Source organism: Peromyscus leucopus, chromosome 9 (assembly GCF_004664715.2).
Source record: "Peromyscus leucopus breed LL Stock chromosome 9, UCI_PerLeu_2.1, whole genome shotgun sequence".
Lineage (NCBI taxonomy): Eukaryota > Metazoa > Chordata > Mammalia > Rodentia > Cricetidae > Peromyscus > Peromyscus leucopus.
The window spans coordinates 11,655,628-11,679,093 of NC_051070.1; positions in this window are offsets into that span (position 1 = coordinate 11,655,628).

Genomic DNA, 23,466 nt, shown 5'->3' on the forward strand with positions numbered 1-23,466 from the left:
CAGCCACCACCAGGACAAGCAACATGCAAAGATGCCGGTAAGCCACCAGCCACATGGCAAGGTATAGATTTATAGAAATGGGTTAATTTAAGATATAAGAACAGTTAGCAAGAAGCCTGCCACGGCCATACAGTTTATAAGTAATATAAGCATCTGAGTGATTATTTTATATGTGGAATGTGGGACTGCAGGCTTGGTGGAACCTGGAGAGAAGCCCTCCAGCAACAGAAGGTCTTTGGATCCCTTGAAATAAAGTTACAGGTATCTGTGAGCCTCTTGTATGGGTGATTTTTTCTGAATCCAGGTCTCATGAAAGAGCTGCAAGTACTTTTAACCATTCTAAACCCCTACAGTATTTGCTTTATTCTCTAGAGTATTTATGTAGACCTCTGCACGGTGTGTGGATTATTCATAATAAATAAGTATTAAAATCATTATAAGATATAGTAAAGTACAAGGCTTGTCCTCTGTGATTTTCTTTGAAGGGCAAGCAATCTAGAGAGTAGTGATTTGGGGGATTATAGAATCCGATCGCCCAGCCTTTATCCTGTCTGTTACATAGAGCACTGTCACATAATGGGCCATGCCACAGAATCTAGTTTGTTGAAAGCTCAGACCACCAGTGTCTTGGGGAAGCTCTTGTTACCATTCTATTTTACTATCTCTTTTCAGTGAGCTCTGTGTCCCTAGGCATCTTGGCTCTCGCTACTTCATCTGCCTAATTGTTGCTAGATGTTTTGTTTTATTTTTATTTCCTTAACATAACTTTTATTGATTCTTCAGGAATTTCATATCTTATACCCCAATCCCACTTAACTCTCGGTCTCTCCATAACAGCCTCACATCCCTGTAGTCTCCCCCGGGGGGGAAAAAAAGAATTTAGAAGAAAAACAAAACAAAACACAAACCAAAACAAATAAAAAAAAATCACTTCTCTCCCCCTGTCATTTTATTTGTCATAGTGGCCTTGGAGTTTCAGTGTGCCGTGCAGAAGACTCTTTTGCCCAAAGAGCTTTACTTCCAAATGAACGCTGTAATGAACTGTCGGTTTGGTGCACAGCCTCCGGCTTCTGATACACCATCAATACTGGATCCTCACCGAGACTCCCCTCAGGTAGCCTACTGTTGCATGAGTCGTGGACATCCTGCAACTATGGTTCCCCAGGACCAATCGCTACACATGCTCCTGCAGGTCATAGATGGGGTAGATGTCAGGGTGAGCCAACTCAAACCTCTGGAAGTGAGCCTGAGTTGGTCTCTGGCAAGGGTCAGGGCATAAGGTGAGGGGTGGGTCAGCTTTCCTCTGTACAGGGCCAGCTCTCCTGTTGTGGCAGATGGTTGTGGGGGGGCAGTTCTCCCAGGGCTTTGGAGGGTCTGGACCAGCTCTCCTAAGCCCATGCCAGCTATCCCACACCCATGCCACTAGGGCCAGTTCTCCTGGGAGTCGGGAGACAGCTCTCCCCCGTGATGCTGCCAGCAAGGGGCAGGACCAGATCTCTAGTGTCCAGACTACCAGGACCAGCTCTCTCATGGTCTCCAGTGGTAACACAGGCCTTGGACATCAACATAGACTCCAGCTGCAGAAGGACCACAGGCCCAGGTATGACCTTCATCCACAGTTCAGGTTCGGACATCACAATGGCTCTGGGTGGCTTCACAGGCCAATTAGATATATATGGGCTCAGTGACAGCATGGTGGTTAGACACCAATGTGGCCTCAGTGGGCAGCCCAGAGCCCAGGCACCTATACTGCCTTCAGAGGTAACACAGGTTATGGACATCATCACAAACTCAGTCTGCAGTAGGGCCATGGACCCAGACATGGCCCTCCCTCAACTGAAGCTCAAACCAGGGTGTTACTGTTACGATGGCCTCAGACAGGAGTACAGGTAACTTAGATTAGTATGGTCCTCAGACATTAACCTAGCCTCAGGTGGGAGCCCAGACAATAAGAATACCTATGGCTCCTACTGGTAACACAGGCCACTGACATCAACAGAGACCTGGACTGCAATAGAGCCATGATTTTTTTTAATTGAGCATTTCATACACTGAGTCAAGTTATGAACATGTTAATCCTCTCATTCAACTAATACAGCAGTTAAGATATCATACATAAATTCCCATGCAACATTAAATGAGAACAGTTGTCAGTATGGGAGGAAATGTTACATGAAGGTCCACACCTAGCAGAGAGGATCTACTAACAACTGATAGTTGCTGGTCATAATATGAATCTTAAAAGGTCATATTTAATAAAAATCCCAGAGCCAGATATTGGGGTAAAAGCTGAAAGATCAGAGAGGCAGAGAGCAAGCCACTGGTTCTTGCACCTATGAAATCCTCCACTGAAAGAGAGCAAGTTCCTGTTTCCTCATGCCTCCTTCTATACCTTTCTTTAGTCCTGCCATATTACTTCCTGGGATTAAAGGCATATGTCCTTCCCAAGCAAGGACATGAAATCTCAAGTCCTGGGATTAAGGGTGTGTGCCATCACTGTCTCACTCTGTTTCCAGTGTGGCCTTGAACTCACAGAGATCCAGACGGATCTCTGCCTCCTGAATGATAGGATTAAGGGTGTGTGCCACCGCTGTCTGGCCTCTATGTCTAATCTAGTGGCTGGCTCTGTCCTCTTATCCCCAGATAAGTTTATTATGATACACAGTATATTGGGGTACACAATATATCACCACAGCTGGGAGAAAGAGAATGAGTTTTCCTGAAAAGCATTGCCACTGCTAGAGTAACTTTGTGTATTTTGAGGAAATGCCAATCAATTTCTGAGTCCACTTCTGTTCCAAATGTTCAGTTTTCAAGAAATTAATGATTAAGCTAATAGAACCAATTATAATTACCTGAAGATGAATTGCTTAATGGATCTCCTGTTCACTAAGGTTCAAATGGTAGTAGATGTTCTCTTATAGAACAGTTCCATTTTTATTATAGATGTCAATTTTAATATTTCAAAAGCTCAACAACTATGTCCATATTTTACTATCACCAAGGAGAATAGATAAAACTGAAATGTTTTCTTTCAACTCCCAAACTACTTTGCTTATAGAATCAGTTGTTTCATTACTGTGTTGCCAAATTTATATAGCAACTATCTTCTTACAGTGGTCTCTACTGTTTGCATCTACATGGATAGAAATATAAAGGGATTCAATTACTGCTCTTGTCAAGGTGACACTTTGATGCTGACTTGCTTTTGGTTTCTAATCATTGAGACTGAAGGAAAGATAAATTTTGTATTCATATACTTTGCTTGATAAACTTCCTCTAAGATGTAATCCTATCAAATACCTTTCTTGTGATGATGGAGGACTGATGATTCTAATCATATGAGCAGCATGTAGGTTATCAGGGTTCACGGAACTTCTATAATTAGCTCTGCTATGCAGCACTTCTAGATCTTTGGATATTATAGAACTTTTAGTAATTATTCTCATAGATCTTAGGTCTCTGTACATCACACATGTATACACATATATAACACAAATACATGCTCACACATTGATATAAATGCTTATGAAATTAACATTGTATTAGTGATTTTCAATAAAGATAAGAATTTAGTATTATATAACACATGTTTCAATGTAATACTTTATATGAACTAGAAAGTAATATTTTAGATGAAAATGTTGATAATTGTAGTGGTTTGAGTGAGAATAGCTACTATGTTTGAATATTTGGTCTTCAGTTAGTGGAACTATTTGGGAAGTATTAGTAGGTGTGGCCTTGTTGAAGGAGGTATGTCACTAGGGATGGGGTTTGACATTTCAAACACTGGTGCAATTTCCAGTAAGCTCCCAGCCTTAGCTTCAGCACCATGACTTCCTACCTGCTGTCATGCTCACAGCCATGGTGGTTGGTCATGGACACTGACACTCTACACTTGTAAGCCTCAAATAAAGATTTCCATCTATAAGTTGCCTTTGTCTTAGAATATGATTACAACAATAGTAAAGTAACTAAAACAATGTTTCTGAAACATAAATGACTTTAAAATGATATTCTCTTATCACTTAGTATTATTTAACTACTAGTAGAGATAAATACTATTCCTCTGTTGAATAATCATTATGTCAAAATCAGTGAAAGGTATAAAAACATTCTATGAGTAAATAGAATTTAATTTTAAATTTTAATTATATAGGATTAATGATTTTGTATATAACTATGGAATTAAAGATGTAATTATGCAAATAAATGCATTATATAAAGATAAAAACCTTAATAAATGCTAATTAGTAAGTCTGTTTTACTGTTAGTTGTGAGAAGCATATGACTGCATATTAAGTGCAAGAGCTATTAATTATAACATATTATATAATTTATATATTAGTATATATATTACTTAGCTTTTACTAAGTAATATATATATATTACTTATATATAAGTATATAAGTAATATATATATATAAGCTATTAATATATATATATATTAATAGCTATAGCTATTACTTAGTTCTACAAGAAATGGTCAGTGCAAAAGACATGCACAATAATATGGTAAATAGGTGATTTATGTAAATTAAAATTTATGTTATTCTATTCAAGGTATAGTAACCTTAAATGAAAGTTCTGTTTTTGTTATAAATAATATTGTTAAACCTACAAATCATGCCGGGTGGTGGTGGCACACGCCTTTAATCCCAGCACTCAGGAGGCAAAGCCAGGTGGATCTCTGTGAGTTCAAGGCCAGCCTGGATTACCAAGTGAGTTCCAGGAAAGGCGCAAAGCTACACAGAGAAACCCTGTCTTGAAAAACCACAAAAAAAAAAAAAAAAAAGTGAGATGTGGGATGCCATTCTGTATGCGGTATGTGCTGCTCTGAATGGTTGATAAACAAAATGTTGATTGGCCAGTAGCCAGGCAGGAAGTGTAAGTGGGCAAGCAGACGAGGAGAATTCTGGGAAGAGGAAGGCTAAGTCAGAAGTCACCAGCCAGACACAGAGGAAGGAAGCAAGATGACAAGGCAGAACTGAGAAAAGGTACCAAGCCATGAGGCTAAATATAAATAAGAATTATGGGCTAATTTAAGTGTAAGAGCTAATTGGTAATAAGCCTGAGCTAATGGCCAAGAAGTTATAATTAATACAAGCTTCTGTGTGTTTACTTGGGGGATGCAAGTGGGACAGATTTGTCCCATCTGCAGGCCAGGTGGGACACAGGAAATCTTCCAGCTACAGCATGGGGTGTTGGTCCACATAAAACTAAGGAAGATTAAGGATTCTGAATGCACAGAAACGAAGCCACACTGGGCTTGCTAGTCTCACAGTCTCATGCCAGCAGCAGTGTAAACTCATCTCCTGACAGCTGCCTGCAAGGTGGAGCTGGCCGCCAGCTGCCGTGAGCTAAGCTGCATGGCGGATTTCCCACTGCAGTGCACAGTGGCGTCTGCAAGCCCTGTATGGCAGATTTAGCTTTTGCTAGCATGAATGAATGAATGAATGGATGGATGGATGAATGAATGAATGAATGAATGAATGGATGGATGGATGAATGAATAAATAAAAAGTTTTTGGGGGCTGCATGCTGCTGGATGGAAGCATAGACCCACTGTTTCCCAGAGTCTGCAATGAGCATGGTTCCCCTAGAGCTGGCTGTAAACATACTTCTGCCATGTTGGGAAGCTGAAGTGGGCAATTTTCACCAGGAGTGGCTTCTCTCCTCGCCACTTTGCAGTTTAAAGCAATAGATTCACAGTAAGAAAGATTCAGATGGAATAAACCCTAAACAGTTTACAGTGTGTGTAAAAATGGATGCAGGCTTGGAAGACAGAGGAAAAGGAGGATAGACAGATATGTAAAGAAATAGAAAGTTATAGAAAACAAAGTCTTTTAAAGAGACAGTAAAGGTAATATAAAAAGTAAGCCACATAAAGATGGAAATCACACACAGAGTCTGGATTATGATGTCTTTGAGATTTTTAACTTTGGAAAGACATTTAATTATAAGGACTGCTCAGTTAAACAAAAATGTATATTTTAAAGTTAACTTTTAAGTTAAGATTAAAAAAAAAAAAGATGGATCAGATTTGATCAAGCCAGACCTCCTGAACCTTAACACCTGGAACTTATCAACAAAGGTTATAGCCGGCCTTCCCTGGACTTGATCGTTATAGCTGAAGTTTTTCTGGTCCTGACCAGCTCCTATGGCCCTGCAGTCCCAAGGAAACACACAGAGGCTTATATTAATTAAAACTACATGGCCATGGCTCAAGCCTTTTGCTAACTATCTCTTATATCTTAAATTATCCCATAACTATTAATCTGTGTATCGCCACATGTTTCTTGTCTTTACCTGTGTTCTATTACATGTAGCTCCTTGAGCTGCAGGCTGGCGTCCCCGCCCCCCAGTCTTCTTCTTGTCTCTTTCTTTGAATTTCTTGCCTGCTTCTAAGCTGCCTTGTCATAGGCCAAAACTTTATTTATCAACCAATCAGAGAAACACATATTCACATTGTACAGAAAGACATTCCCCCATCAGATCATTATCTCAATTTTTCTCAGGATCCCCATAAGACTACCAGCACCCTCTATCAGCAGAGAGTAGCCTAGAATGCTATGCCCACATTCCCCCCCAAAAAATGGATTATGGATGTTTGTATTGTTTAGGTTGTTGGTTACACACAGTTATTGGTCATAGTCAATCTCTTTCTAAAACAAAAAATGGGGATAAGATATAGATATGGTAGGATGAAAGGGTAGATTATTTAATCTACTTTTAAAGAATAATTAATGCAGAGTTCCAAAGTGTCTCACTGCCATTCAACTTGGGCTCTGGGCAAAAAAATAAGAAGTGCACTTCCATTCATGAGGGTTTTAAAACTAGTTTTCTGTATTATATCTCAACTACAAGCAACATTTTCATGGAATAAATAAATACCAGTGTTCCTAGATAATAGTTATTAAAAATCTGAAATAAAATTTCACAATTAATTCTGGTCAATGACAACACAATTACCACCTGCTAAAACAAATGTCACATGTGCAGTAGTTTGGACCAATAATTAAAAAGAAATAAAACTTATTTACTTTACCATTAAACAAACAAAACAAAAGAAAAAAAAACCCACATGTAACACACTGCATCTGAGATGAAGCAGTATGGTTCTTAGGCAGATTATTTCATTGTTTAGGTAATTCAAAATTAATTATTTTGTCAGCTGTGATTGTGTATATTTTAAATCCACTGTAAGTTTAGTGTTATCATGAAGCTACAAATCCATTGTATTTTGTGTAAATACATACTTATGGGAAGGGATATTCCCCACAGTGCATGTATGGAGGTTGTATTAATGAGTGTTCTATTGCTGGGAAGAGACACATGACCCCTGCAACTCTTATAAAGGAAAAAAAAATGATGTTGGAGCTGGCTTAAAGTTCAGCGATTTATTCCTATTCAAATCTAGGGATGTCAGCGAAAACTTTTGAGTATTTGTTTTGTTCCTCTACCATCTGACCCCTAGGGATTAAATTCAGGCCCTTAGGCTTGGCGACAGCACCTTTACTCTCTGTGTTAATGTGAAAGCTTACATTTTATTTTATTTCATTTTATATATATATACATTTATATATATATATATATATATATATATACATAATTTTGAGATTAAGTTTTATCACAAAAATCAAACTCATGTTTGATACATGAATTTACACAATTTGTATTTATGAATTTAGGCACACATGCACACAAACACACACACACATACACCAATTCAAGAAAATAATGCCTCGAATTTAAAAGACAGTGTCTAAGGAGAAGGGTATATTGAAGCTTAGGATGGACCAGAGGAGGGTGAAATGGTGTGCTTATGTTACAATCTTTCAAAATACAATCATGACTCCTCCCTCTTACTCTACTTGGAAATAAAGAAGACACAAAAATGCAGGTTTAGTAAACTTGTCAGGAAATGAAGAAAACAATAAAACCAAAATGAACAGAATTACAGTGAAATAAAAAAAATCATACGAAGGAAATTGTTGTCACATTGGCTTTCTCAGGTGGAGTCTAGGATAATGAGGTGTATCCTACAGTCAGGAGGAAAAAGTCAGCCACATCAATAAAGATCCTTGTGGACATGAATAATCTATAGAACAAACAATTCCTAAACGTATAAACTGAAGAGTGCCCAACATCTACCCAATAATTGTCTTCTTCAGACAATCACTGATGTCACAGGTGAGTAGTCCAAAGTGTTTTATCAGAAGATATGAGCTGAGAAACTCAGGATAAAAATTCCAAATGATGAGACCTAAAGTGACATTGTGTTCACCAACTGGATAGCAAAGGATGGAGAGCATGGACATCCTATTTTCCATCATTAGATACAGAGAGAATGTCATTCATACTATTGTTTTATCAAATATTGTAATATAATTATATGCTACTAAGATTTCACTATCTGTTTTAAAACGCACAAGATAATCCATGTTAAAAGGCAGTGCTGACTTTGTTACACACTGGGGAGGTTCCAGCCTGTATGCTTAAACCCACTACTTTTGAGTCTCTGCAGGAAGGCTGGGTATAAAAAAAAGATAGGATGTGCTGAAGAATATTATTTTAAGGTGTGTTACTTTCATTTATGTTGCATTTGTTTAACTCTGTGAAGCTGTTTTACTTCGCTTGTCTAAAGCACCCAATGGTCTCATGAAGAGCTGAACAGCCAATACAAAGGCAGGAGAAAGTATAGACAGGTTTTACAGGCAGAAAGAATTAAAAGAAGGGGCAAGAGAACAGAGAGGAGGATGCCAGGGACTAGCCACCCAGCTACACATAAAACCACTGAGTGAGAAGCAAAAAAATATATATAAAGACAAAAGGTAGATGGGTTAATTTAAGAAAATCTGGCTAAAAACAAGCCAAGCTAAGGCCAGGTATTTATAATTAAAAATAAGTTCCACGTGTGATTTATTTGGATATGGGTGGTGGGCCCCCCAAAAGAGTAAAAGTAAACCAAAAACAAGAATGAATCCCATATCCATGTTCAAGGCCATGCCCTCTTTGGCTTAAGACAACCAATAAGCAATGGTCATCTCATCCAGTTTCTGACAGATAATAGTAGTGCCACTCTGGGCATCAAATCATTCTTGCCTGAAATTTGGGAGATTCTAGATCCAAACTATGGCAATTCCATCCATATGTAGCATAACTGAATTCATGGAGTCAGTACTAGAAACAAGACAAATTTACCAATGTACTTAATACTTGTCATTATAAATGAATACAATTTTTAGGATGTATTAGCTTACATGTCAATATTTAATGTGTGATATCTTTATTAATTTGCCTTGTTGACTTGTAGTCCATTGCAAAGGTAACACTTTAATATGAGTACCTGTTCACACAGATTGTTACAAAGAACCAATGTCATCATGCTTCTGCTATGTTTTAAGTCATTGCAAAATATTGTGAAAAATTATGCAAAGCATTTGGAGACAACCCTAAATAAGTTAAACTATAATGAGTTTAAGGACTTTTTTCTACCAGTATGACTTGAATAGAGGAACAGGGATGTGCTGATTCCTTCAAATGGTAAATGAATATTACAGAACAGAACAGATTTCCTTATTACAACCGACCAAAATGACAAGAGTTACATTAGCAGCTAAAGTAGCATTAGAACTGACTAATGTTTTAAGTCAATTAGAAATAATGGATAAAGTCGATGCAAATTCTTTCATCCACCACTACACACACACACACACACACACACACACACACACACACCACATGCAAGGAATATTCATATTCATCTGAAAAATTCTTTTTTTTTTTTTTTCGAAATAGGGCTTCTGCTTTGGAGCCTGTCCTGGACCTTGCTCTGTAGACAGGCTGGCCTCAAACTCACAGAGATTTGCCTGACTCTCCCTCCTGAGTGCTGAAGATTGACTGAAGAAAAACATTTTACTTCATATCAATAAAATATGAGTGATTTAAGAAACGATCTGTAGAATATTTAACAGCAGACCTGTGAGTATTTACAATTCCAAAAGTAGTCAATAGCTGAACTTAAGACAAAAGCGATTCATTCTCCTGTTGTGTCAATGTCTCTGTTATTCTGTTTTAGCTTGCTGTCATTGTGACAAAATTCCCACGATTAGCAACTCTACAAAGGGTAAAGGTTGATGGTGGCCCCCATTTCAGCAGTTTCCTCCCTGATCCTCAGACCCATTGCTTTGTCCTGGATGATTCAGGAGCTCATGAAGGAGGAAAGCTTCCCATCTCCTGGCAGCCAGAGTCTGAACAGACAACCCAATGGAATGACTTGTCATTGTGCCCTTTACGGATCTCTAAGCAATTCCTACACTCTACCATCTTGTAAAAGTGCCACAGTTGCCTTTGTGGAAATATAGGATCCAGAACATAACAATCAGGTAAACAGGTTACTATATTACATATTCAAATTAACTATTACTCACATTATATAGAAGCAATTTTCACAATTATTTACTCTAATTATATTCAAAGTTTACTAAACTGCTTCATCGTATAAATTTGCAGTAGCTTTAAGTCAAATAAGGCATATTAAGAACTTAGTAATTATGTCCTTCTAATGCATTGTTAAAAATAATCTTTTGAAATCTACTTGAAACTTTTAAAATTAGTTTTATTTTTTATTGATATTTGCTTCACTTTTTGAAATTATAATATAATTACACCATTTCCCCTTCCATTTTCTCCTTCTCAATCCTCCCATATTCTCCCCTCATTCTCTTTCAAATTTATGGCCTATTTAAAAAAAAAAAAAAAAAAAACTTAAAATTTGCTACACACAAGTTATAACCTGTGTGTATGTGGGCGGGGGGGTGTAGGTATGGGTGTTCAGTCTGTTCAGTCAATATAATGTTACTCACATGTATGTTTTCAGGGCTGATCATTTGGTATTGAATAAACAATTGGTATGCTCTTCCCTGGCTAAGACAATTTCTCTCAATGTCAGCAATCTTAGCTGCCTTCAGTACTTTGTGTGGGATCTAGTAGCCCTCAGTAGTCTTTCTTCTCTTCACATTAGCATTTCTATTGTTGCTGTCCTTGTTCACCTTATGTAGAGGCTGTCCTGTTGGTGAGACTTTATTGATATAGATTCTGAAGTTACTGTTCTAACTAATGAATGATTGTTGCAATTTTACTCTGAACTTTCTTAAACATTGTTTTGAGTTATTCTTTCTGTTTTTTTATTCTTCTTTTTTTATTGCTGTTATTATTATAATTCTTTTTTTTTTTAGTAAATTTATTTTACAACATCATTTAGTTCAACATAATAGCCACAGATTCCCCTGTTCTCCCACTCTCGCCCCCCTCCCCCTCCCCCCACCCTACCCCCCATTCCCACCTCCTCCAGATCAAGGTCTCCCCCGAAGACAGGGATGTTTTTCTATTCTTCTAATACTAGAATGTTTTAATGAGAATCAATATCATTCTCTTAAAAAAAAAAAAAAAAACAAAAACAAAAAAAAAAAAAAAAACTGATTCAGCATGCTCTTCCAGGTTCACAATAGTGTGGTGAGCAGATGAAATCCTGAATGTGTTTTTGACCTGGGTATAGCTACACCAAGGACTTCAATGTCTCAGGCACATCAGAACAGTAAAGCCTTCTATAGGTCATTCTCATGGAAGCGGAAAAGCCTTCTCCTGGCCAAGGATTAATGCTGATAACATGTACAGAGAAAGCATCACATACCTGCAGTCTACTCCTTTCAGGTCCATACAGCTTGAAGCTCCTGCCCTACAAAGTAGCCCCACTGAGACTAGCTAAGCCCGCCTCCCTGTGCTATACATAACCAACAAGCTAAGATTCAGGGTGGGATAGTAGGAGTAGATGTCCTCCAAAAGAGTGAGTATCACCACTCTAACAATGTGATCGGGTGGACTTATGAAATAGAAGGTATAAAATAAATCAATTAAGGAGTGGTATTGTATCTCAGTAGATGAGTGTTAGCCTAGATTTTGTGGGTCTGACATTTGGTCCCTGGTATTAGAAATGTTAAAAATAATTGAATCTTAGTTCCCAGTGTTTTAATCTCTTGCATGCGCTGTGCTGCCTTCTTTATTTTACAATTGCATTATATTGGAAGAAAAATATCCTAATTTTGATAATAAAATGTTTATATATTTCTTAAAGCTCTATATCATTAATTGAAATTTAACCATCATTTTAAAGTAAATTAAAAATTTAAAGACCACTTTTCTTTTTTTTTTTTTTTTTTAAATTTTTAAGTAAATTTATTTTACAACATCATTTAGTTCAACATAATAGCCACAGATTCCCCTGTTCTCCCACTCTCGACCCCCTCCCCCTCCCCCCATCCCACCCCCCATTCCCACCTCCTCCAGATCAAGGTCTCCCCCGAGGACCGGGATCGACCTGGTAGACTCAGTCCAGCCAGGACCAGTCCCCCCCTCCCACACCGAGCCAAGTGTCCCTGCATATGTCCCAGGATTCAAACAGCCAACTCATGCAACAAGCCCAGGACCCGGCACCAACACACGGCTGCCTCCCAAACAGATCAAGCCAAATGACTGTCTCACCCGTTCAGGGGGCCTGATGCAGTTGGGGGCCCCTCAGCCTTTGGTTCATAGATCCTGTGCTTCCATTCGTTTGGCTATTTGTCCCTGTGCTTTATCCAACCCTGGCTTCAACAATTCTCGCTCATATAAACCCTCTTCTTTCTCACTAATTAGACTCCCAGTGCTCCACCAGGGGCCCAGCCATGGATGTCTGCATCCAGATTCCTCAGACCTTCCTTGGATGGGGTTTATGGCACAACTAACAGGGTGTCTGGCCATCCCATCACCGGAGTAGGTCAGTTCCTGCCGTCTCTCGTCCATTGCCAGCAGTCTTTTCTGGCGGTATCTTTGTGGATCTCCGTGGGCCTCCCTAGCTCTCTGCTTCCTCCCCTTCTCATGTGGTCTTCATTTACCATGGTCTCCTATTCGTTGTTCTCCCTCTCTTTTCTTGATCCAGCTAGGATCTCCCACTCTCTTTCCCTCGACCGTCGCTCTTCATTGTTCCCACTCATGACCAGGCTGTTCATGTAGATCTCATCCATTTCTCCATGTTAAAGACCACTTTTCTGTTCATTTCAACTAATTTTCAGAAGTACAGAATAGTGTCATTAAGTAGATTTTATATTATTGTATTTAAGCTATTTAATAAATACATGTCATCAAAGGGAATAATTCTCTATTCAATATAGGAACAGTGTTGATTACTTATAAACTTAAAAATAAATAAACTTTTCAATTATTTCACTAGAGTATATGTAACTTAACCTTAACTTTGCTAGGTGCTTTAGATTACTTTTCTCCAAAGTAACTGCGACATTGGAGATGAAGGTTGTTAGAGAATTCTGGATTCTGCTGTACTGTTATCAATGCTTCTATCCATGAGACAGCATGCACAAAACCAAAAGTGTTCTCTAAGTCCTCGTGAACCTTGTAATATTCCAGTCAATATCCTATACAATCCACTTCCACTTGTAATCAGACACAGTGATATGTGAAACCTTAATGCAGTCACAGGAAGCTTGGGCAGAAATAAATAATACAAAACTTTATGTGTTTAAATGTCACCAGAAATGTAATCTCAAAGTAGATTATTTAGGCAGAAATAAGTATGATTTATGATTAAGTCAGAATGGTCTGCCATACCAATGCAAGAACTAATTCAGAAGAGAAAAAAGTGAAATCATTGTAGAAACAGAACAATGAAACCTCAGAATACTGCCAAGAGAGTAACTTTTTTTTTTTTTTGGTTTTTCGAGACAGGGTTTCTCTGTGTAGCTTTGCGCCTTTCCTGGAGCTCACTTGGTAGCCCAGGCTGGCCTCGAACTCACAGAGATCCGCCTGACTCTGCCTCCCGAGTGCTGGGATTAAAGGCGTGCGCCACCAACGCCCGGCAAGAGTAAATTTTTAACATGTATTAAGAAATTAAGACTATTAAGTGCAGAAGAAAGATGGGTCCTGCTTTCATATCCGTTCTGTAAGATACCCCCACAAAAGACTGCTGGCAATGGTCGAGAGACAGCCTGGACTGACCTACTCTGGTGATGGGATGGCCAAACACCCTAATAGTTGTGCCATAAACCCCATCCAAGGACTGAGGAATCTGGATGCAGACATCCACGGCTAGGCCCCTGGTGGAGCGCTGGGAGTCTAATTAGTGAGAAAGAGGAGGGTCTATATGAGTGAGAATTGTTGAAACCAAGGTTGGATAAAGCACAGGGACAAATAACCAAATGAATGGAAACACATGAACTATGAACCAAAGGCTGACAGGCCCCCAACTGGATCAGGCCCTCTGAATAGGTGAGACAGTTGATTGGCTTGATCTGTTTGGGGGGCATCTAGGCAGTGGTACCAGGTCCTGGGCTCATTTCATGAGTTACCTGTTTGAAACCTGGGACTTATGCAGGGACGCTTGGCTCAATCTGGGAGGAGGGGACTGGACCTGCCTGGACTGAGTCTATCAGGTCGATCCCAGTCCTCGGAGGAGACCTTGATCTGGAGGAGGTAGGAATGGGGAGTGGGCTGGGGGAAGGGGAAGGGGGCAGGAAGGGAGAGAACAAGGGAATCTGTGGCTATTATGTAGAACTGAATAGTATTGTAAAATAAATAAAATAAATAAATAAATAAAAAGAAATTAAGACTATTAAAGAGAATTTGAACATTTCAATAAATATTGGACTGTGGCAGAATTCTATCATTTATACATAAAGCTTGCATGTGCATGCAGGGAAATTGTGTGTGCACATATGTGTGATACACCAAGCATAAGCAAGACTGTGAGGAATAAGATTCAACTTCAAAGTACTCTGAAAAGAATATCATGTTGACTAGATATGAAACATCTTAGTGTATATGTATTTTAATAACTGTAATTCAAAAAATATTACACACTGTTCTTAAAACTGAAATTAAAGGGGGAGGGAATGAAAACAGTGGGAAAGTTTTATACATTTTATACATTTATCTTTAGAAAATACATTGCAAATGAGACCAAAAAGGTCTCTTTTTAAAAAATACATAATAAGCACATGATAGAACAATTTATAAATGAAAAGGAATACAACTTTTAAATAACGTGATCATTCTCTTCAGTCAATGAAGTCAAAAATCACTTTATTTTCACTCATTCTTTGTTTCAATAATGACACTTTCTTAACTCCATTTGCTCACTAAGGAGATCAATAGACTTTTCTCTTCATTCAAAGTCCTACTTGCATTTCAAGGCTCAAATAGAATCACAATCTAAATATGTATTTACCAAATTACTATCACAGCTGTAAACTTGATAAATACTACTTTTTTCTGATCTAGCCTGTCAGCAATTTGAGGTTCATCTATGTGAAATGATAGGGTCACAGCCATCATTGCCACATTTGTCTCTGGGCCTCTTTTATTTCTTACTTATTAATTGTTCCTTTAGAATGGAGACTTTTCAGACCAATAAACAAGAGAGACTCCAGTTTTAGAGGGAGGACAAATGCTGTTACAATACCGCAGTTACCTGCACTAGCTGAGTCTCTTTGGAGCCTTTCTATGGAAATATTTTGCTTATCAGTGCTAAGTTCATATTGCAAATGTCATGGGTAATTATATCTGCCTCTTTTCCAACTCTGGTATTGATGTTTGACCACTCCTCAAATCATTTGAATTATGTTGTGTTTGAGTTGCCCCCTTCTTAGTACATTTTTTATTTTTAATTTTTTTTTTTTTTATTTTTTGGTTTTTTCAAGACAGGGTTTCTCTGTGTAGCTTTGTGCCTTTCCTGGAACTCACTTGTTAGCCCAGGCTGACCTCAAACTCACAGAGATCCGCCTGCCTCTGTCTCCCAAGTGCTGGGATTAAAGGCATGCGCCACCACCGCCCGGCATAGTACATTTTTAAAAATATTTTTTCATACAATATATTCTGATTGCATTTTTCCTTTTATATCTTCTCCTAAATCCTTCATACTATCTACACATGCAACTACACACTTTCTTTCTCTGTCTGTTTAGAAACTAAAATGCCAACAAACTACCAATCAAGCCAGAAGGAAATATAACAAACACACAAAATTTTAAAAGAATATAAAAGTAAAGCACAACACACACACACACACACACACATGCACACACACACACACAACCATACAAACAGAAAATTGAAAATCATTTGAACAAACACAAGACAAGTGAGGTAAAAAGAAATGTTCAAATAAAGCAATATTAGACAAAATGTCTCCAAAAATATCATTGAGTTTGTTTTCTGTTGGCCATCTGTTAATACATGTAGGATTTATCTTAATTGTGGTTTGAATAGCCAGTGATACTACATTGTAGAAAATTACTTTTTTGTTTAGGAGTGCTTGTCTACTGGAGATAGCTTCTGGGTAAGAGATGGGAGCTCATGTCTACTAAGAAATCAAGGACTTTCAGTGCTGGAGTCTCTCTGGTTACACATTTGCAGACCTCATGAATTCTGCAACAGTCTCTATGAGCTCATATGCGATACTGAATTTTTTTGAAGGCCACAATTACCCTGATACCTAAGCCATGCAAAGATCTAGCAAAGAAAGAAAATTGCAGATCAACTTATTTTCTGAACAGAGTTACAAAAATTCTCAATAAAATACTTCCAAACAAAATCAATTAATATATCAAAGATCATATACCATAACCAAGTAGGCTTCATTTCAGTTTTGAAAGATGCTTTGACATATGCAAATTAATAAATATAACTCGCCATATAAACAGGCTAAACATGATCATCTCACTTGATTCAGCTACTCTTTTGAAGTAGAACTTGATAGTACTTTCATGAGCCATGTCACAGTGTGATCAATTCTTGCTTAATGGGGATTTTCATTGCATGTTCTCATGACCTGGTAGTAGCTTCTCATAATTCTAATTTCCAGGAAACTCAATAAGCCCTTTAATTCTATTTAAAAATCTTTCTGATTAGACACCAGAACTCAAGCCATGAAGGCCACTACATTTTATGAATAAACCTGCTGAAAACAACTCTTTCTAACTCCACATGAAGAAACAGAAGTGGATAAACTTCAGAGGTGTTATGGATGAAGTATTCATATTACTTTACAAAGATTAAACTAATGAAACCTCACTTTCTTCATCTCCCACTCTTTTCCCCCTGAATTTCCATCTTCCTCTGTATCTCCATATCAGTCCCATTACCCAGTATCTTTTGTTCACATGTCATAGGTAAATTCATTCAGAATCCTAAAGTCAGTAATTTAATATTGTCTTGATTATTATTTCTTTCTGATAGCATACATATATACCCAACAATCATTTGTGAATTAGAACTTTAGTATTGCCTTAGAATTTTTAATAATTATGAACTTTGTGAAGCACCAATACAGCTAGATTGTAAAATATAAGGATAAAGCAAAAGTCAGTTAATATAAAAACCTATGAAGTCATTATTTTGTGACCGGTAAAAGAAGGGCGCAAACAGAATAGACTTCGGCCCTGGGTATGCATGGCTTTATTAACATCTATAAAATTACATTCCTTGGAAAAATGAGAACTAGAAGATATGAAATATTGGGAATTGTATTAAAAGGTCACATATTTACTTAGTGAAAGTCATTTCATATGAATTAATAAAAAATAAGCATAGGGTTATGAAAGGTGATGTGATTTTATAACAACTGTTATCATATTCTATGTAAATTAAAATCACATTTCTTCAGAATACCCATATGTATAATTTTTAAGGATATGTGTATTTTCGCACTTTAGCGGATGCACTTTATGAGTAAATGAGACACTAAGACTCAAATCTAACACTGAGGATGAAGGAAGGACCCAAGGACAAATGGGACCTGTGAACAAGGACATTGACAGGATGTTTTATGCTTAACTAGTCTTGAACATGAAATTCATGACACAGTAACACATACATTTTCATTTAACTATCTTTGGTCATATCTCACAGCAAATAAAGGGAAAAGGAGCTAAAGGTAAGGACTATTGAAAGTTTGATTTCCAAAATTCCTACAGTGAAACCAAATCCTAATGTAACAACACTAAGAGATTAGACTCGGCTTTGAGTACTACACTCTCATAAATTATTAGTGTCCTGATAACATGGCTTTAAGGAGTTTGTTTGCCACTTTGGCTATTTGAAGACACAGGAAGAAAATACATTTTCAACAGAAACTGAGCCCGCACCCCAAAATTAAATCTATTATCTTAATCTAATATATACTAGCCCCTGGTATTATAAATATTAAGTTTCTGTAGTTTATGCCTTACTCAACTAAGGTGTTTCCCCATTTTCTCAGAAATTGACATTCTATTGATATATTTTAATATAAATCAGAAAATGCAATGTGCAGATCCCTTCATAGTCACTGCTCTGAGCTTTGAGAGTAGTGGTTAGCAGCTGCAGCCAACAGTGATGGACAGCTCTTTGGAACTCTTTTAGCTACTGGAGCTAGTAGCTTTTCATCATCATTCATTGTTCTCTAATGGTGCTTGTTGTCTTCAGTATTTTCAACATACAACAGTGACTGTTTTCTGTGTTAACAGATTTTAGTGGTCTAGCTCCTAGAACAACTATCTCAGCCTGCTCTACTGGAGCAAGAAGTTATAAATTCACACAATAAAACCATATAAAGGAGGTATTTTAGAACTGATGCTATAACATAAAGAGTTTTAACAATTTACCCAATGAGGCTGAGTTTGATGCAAGCCTTAAAAACAGGACATGGCAAGAGAAAGGAATCCCTCACTTTGGAGTTGAGAAAGGCCCTCTCCAGCTGAGAGTCAAGAAAGACAGCATTGGTGACAAGCTTTTACACTGTTACCTGGGGGGTGAATAGTGTTTAATGTCAAGTTACACAAGCTTGAGTTATCTTGGAAGAACATTACTTGAGAAAATTTCTCCATCAGATTGATTGATTATAGTCAAGTCTGTGGGACATTTTCTAAATTGTGAATTGATAAAGCAATGCTCAGCCTACTGGTGGAAGTGCCACTCCTGAGCAGATAGTTCTGGGCGACGAAGCAATCTGATCAAGCTGTGATGAACAAAACAGTGAGCAGCATTTAACCATGCTGTCGGCTTCAGTTCGTGCCTCCTGGTTCCTGTGCTACTTGATTTCCTGACATGACTTCCTTCAGTGATGAATTGTTACCCCCAAAATTGAAAAGAAATAAACCCGTTCTTCCTCAGGTTGCTTTTGGTCATGGTTTTATAGAAGCTACGTCATGAAAATATTTCAAATAATTTTAAAACAGCAATATTTACTTTAGAAATATATGCTTAAGATTTTTCTTCTTTCCCAGCTGTATAACTGAAAATTTTCTAGAAGTAGCACAAGAAATTCCATTTTATATTAGAAATCAGGCTTTAACCTTCTAGTTCAACCGTTATTATATCAGATTACCATCCAGTTCCAGGCACTACAGAACCACCCTCTTATGAAAATTATTGAAACAGAGAGAAAAAGAAAAAGGTTCTTATTAATACTTTGAGATGTAAATTACTAACCACTGAAATCATAGAATTTAGAGCTTCGGAGACATTTAAGTTTGACTTTCAACTGGGAAACAAGCATGCACCAGGACACATACTTGAGAGAGTATGTCCTACTCTTTTGCTAAATTTCTCTCTTTCAACTTCTGTACATAAATTATAAGATAATCTCAGAAAAACAAAAGACATGTTTACAGAAACTTGTGTTAAGCTTTCTCCCTCATCAATCCCAACTTTGGTTCTACTGTTTTATTCTGAGCTCTTTTCTCTGGCAACTGAAGAATCCCTGCTTCACAGAAGAAAAGGACTGTGAAAAGAAGCCCACAGCTAACCCTAGCTGGGCCAGAAGGTTACATTCACAGGCAGCAAGGTGAGCTCATGTAAGCCCAGTATGCATGGGGAAGAGAACTCACCTGACAGACCAGAGTGAGTTTATTTAAGCAGATGTAGAACAGACCCACAGGCCACTAACTGTGATGTCTAGGTGTCAGTCTTTTTGTGCAACTTTTAGACGTCTGTAGATAGTTAAAAACAAAACAAAAAGCTCCCTCATGTGACTGTCAGGCCTGTGAATTATGTCTCTATAGAAGTCTGGGTGACTTCCTCCTCATGGAACTGTCAGGCCCTTGTATTTTGTCTATATAGAGTTCTGGGCCATTTGGTATTTGGGGCTTGCTGATGAATGGCAGAAATTGAACAGTCCTTTATGTCTTCACAATCTTTTTTTTTTTTTAAACTTCAACTCCTTAGTTCTTCTGAAAAACAAGCCCTTTCCTGCCTAATACTACATATCCCCTACATGTAGAAAATAAACAGGTTTGCTGAATTAGGCCAACTACTCGGCGTGATGAGTTTAAGTTATCTCCTCAGCACCCTAACTTCTCAAAAATTTGGTCAAAATCAGAGCTGCAACATCATATTTTTTTCATATAGTAGAAAGACAGAGGCAATCTCCAAATGAAGTATTTCTCAGGACAGGACAGAACCAATGTGAGTAGGAGTAATACTGTGTCTCCTGCCCTTCCAACAACACTGAAGTTAACTCTAATAATTGTTATGTTACAGAACAGACTGTGATACCTGGCTGTGTCTCTGACTCCTCAATGTCACTTAGTGAGCTTGCAATGCCTTTTACTGAGAAGTTCAGAAATAAAGGGTTTTGTACCATTGATAAGTGTCAAGTATCAACCACATGAGTTAGTCTAGAGTTTTGATTGCAGATCCACGGGAATCCTACATACTCTTCTGGTCTCCTTAGACACCTAGACATGAATATATATATATATATATATATATATATATATATATATATATATATATATATATATAAATTTCCTCCCTCTCTACACACACACACACATACATACATACATACATACATACATACATGTACACACAGACCCACAAACACACACATAAGTATAATAGAATATTTTAAAGAACAGATTAGTGTGGAGTGAACGCGCTGTGGAAGTTGCTTAAAGAAACCTTTTTTTCTTCCCTGAGGAAGTGCAAGTCTTCCTAGGATACCAGAGCACTTGTGATCTAAACACTAGATCCTTCATTTATTTTTATAGTGAACATTATTTATCATGGTAGATCCAGAGTTCTGTTCACAATTTCCTTATTTATAATACAAATCAATATGAATTACAAAATTGGAACTAGGAAAATATCTGAGTACAGGGCAGAGTATGGTGTATAAGAATGGAAAATACCAAGACAATTTGTGTTTATAATAGCAAGAAGGCTGAGTTTGAAGTCTGTATCTAAGGGACACATTTAAATGTTCGAAGTACATAGTAATTTGAATGAGAACAATCTCTATAGGCTCATACATTTGAATGTTTGGTCTCCATTTAGTGGCATTCTTTGGGAAGGATTAAGAGATGTATGGCCTTGTTGGGAGATACATGCCACTAAGCATGGGCCTTGAGGTTTAAAAACCCATGCCAAGCCCAGTCTGCCTCTCTCTCACCGTCTGAAACTTGCAGGTCATGTTAGTTCTCTGCTCCAGCGCCATGGCGGCCAGCCTGCCATCATGCTTCCCACCATGATCATCATGACCATCAGAATTTGTGAGCAAGCCCCCAACTAAATTCTTTCTGTTATGAACTGATCACAGCGTCCACACAGCAATTGAACAACAACTAAGAAAGGAGTGTTCAAATGCTTATTTCACATACGATCAAAACATGTTTTATACAACAATATTGTGTTTCTAATCTAAAACAAGTGCATATGGCCCAGCAGTTCATGTACATTTCCCATAATACAATTATGAGTATTGATTTTGAATCTTGTTAAGCATTCTTAAATTTACTATCCATGTTTTTCTCATGCAAGTAGATAGCTTAAGTAGTAGTCAATACATAATGTTGTTTAGAGACTATTACAGCAAATGGAATTCCCTAAAACAATGAGTCCACGTGCTTTGTCTCAGTAGGGTTGGAGATGTAGCTATTTGAGCTTTTTTTTTTTTTTTTTTAAGTGGGAATATTTTTGAAATCTGTTATGCTTTTTACCAAGGCTAAATAATGTTTACTCTGCCCAGTATACTTCTTTACTGTTTTCTCTTGTGTTCATATATAATGCATATGCATGAATGCTTGAATGTGTTTATATCCTCTGGGACTCAATAATCTGTGCGGAATTTTGTCTTCCGTTTTTGTTTTGATTATTTTTTAATATATTTCCAGTTGCTAAGTTATTTTATCCAAGATATTTAATTATTTTTACTTGTTAAATTTCTGATTGAATTACTAAAAATGTGCCTATTTAAAATAGTCTTTATTTTCTACCTTTCTTTCTATCTTTCTTGTTCCTTTCTTCTTTCTTTTCACTGCTCAAAATTTAATCTTGGGCCTCATGCATGCTAGGTAGCACTTTAACACTGAGATTTATCACCTGTTAATCTTTTTAAAGCCTTAATCATTGACAGAAAGGCTGTTGAGGGATGTGGACATGGATCAGTCAATTAAAGGCATTGTGCTTTAGCCTGAACTCCTGACTTTCACCTTCTGCACCTTTAAAATCCTTGTTTATGGCACACATCTATAGCCCCAGAGTGGCAGAGAGTTGTAGATGCTTGGACCTCACTGGATAATCAGTTTGTTCAATGCTCCCAGTTAGTTCAATGAAAAATACTGCACCAAAATAAAGTGTGGGGTCACTCAAGAAGTAACCTGATATTGATCTCTGTTATCCACATGCACTTGCTAATATATGCAGGTACACCAGCATGTCACATAAATAGGGACACATACATGCATAAATCTCTCTCTCTCTCTCTCTCTCTCTCTCTCTCTCTCTCTCTCTCTCTCTCTCTCTCTCTCTCTGTCTCTCTCTCTCTCTCTCTCTCTCTCTCTCTCTCTCTCTCTCTCTCTCTCGCACACACACACAGAGACACACACAGAAGACAGAGACAGAGGGACAGTAAAAGAGAAAGACAGAGAATAGCTGTGTAATGAATTAAACATAGTGAACCTCACACTCCAAATAATATTTTAAAATATTGTAGTTTTGAAATACTGGTTGTTGGTAAATGATTTTTGAGTGATACATTGGGTCAAGCATCCAAAAGAGAATAATGCAAGATATAGTATTTGTACTAATCTATAGGATAAAAGATTTACTACACAGAACTTTCTGAAGAATATTAAATTTGTATTTTGAGCCTATGAACTCATTTTTACAGATTTAATTGTAACTAATTTCCTTTATTTATCACACTCATAATGAAAATCTTAATCTGTAAATCCAGTAGTAAGATCCAGTACTACAAGCCATAGTACTTTTAATTGTTTAAAGTTTATTTTATTACCCTGATCTGATTATGTAACTTATTGTTTTTCTTTTGCTTCTCTAATTTTAAAATATTTTTATGTATCAATGTTATATGAGCATGGTGTGTGTGAATGCAAGCACACAGGTGCTATGGTGCACACATACACACAAGTG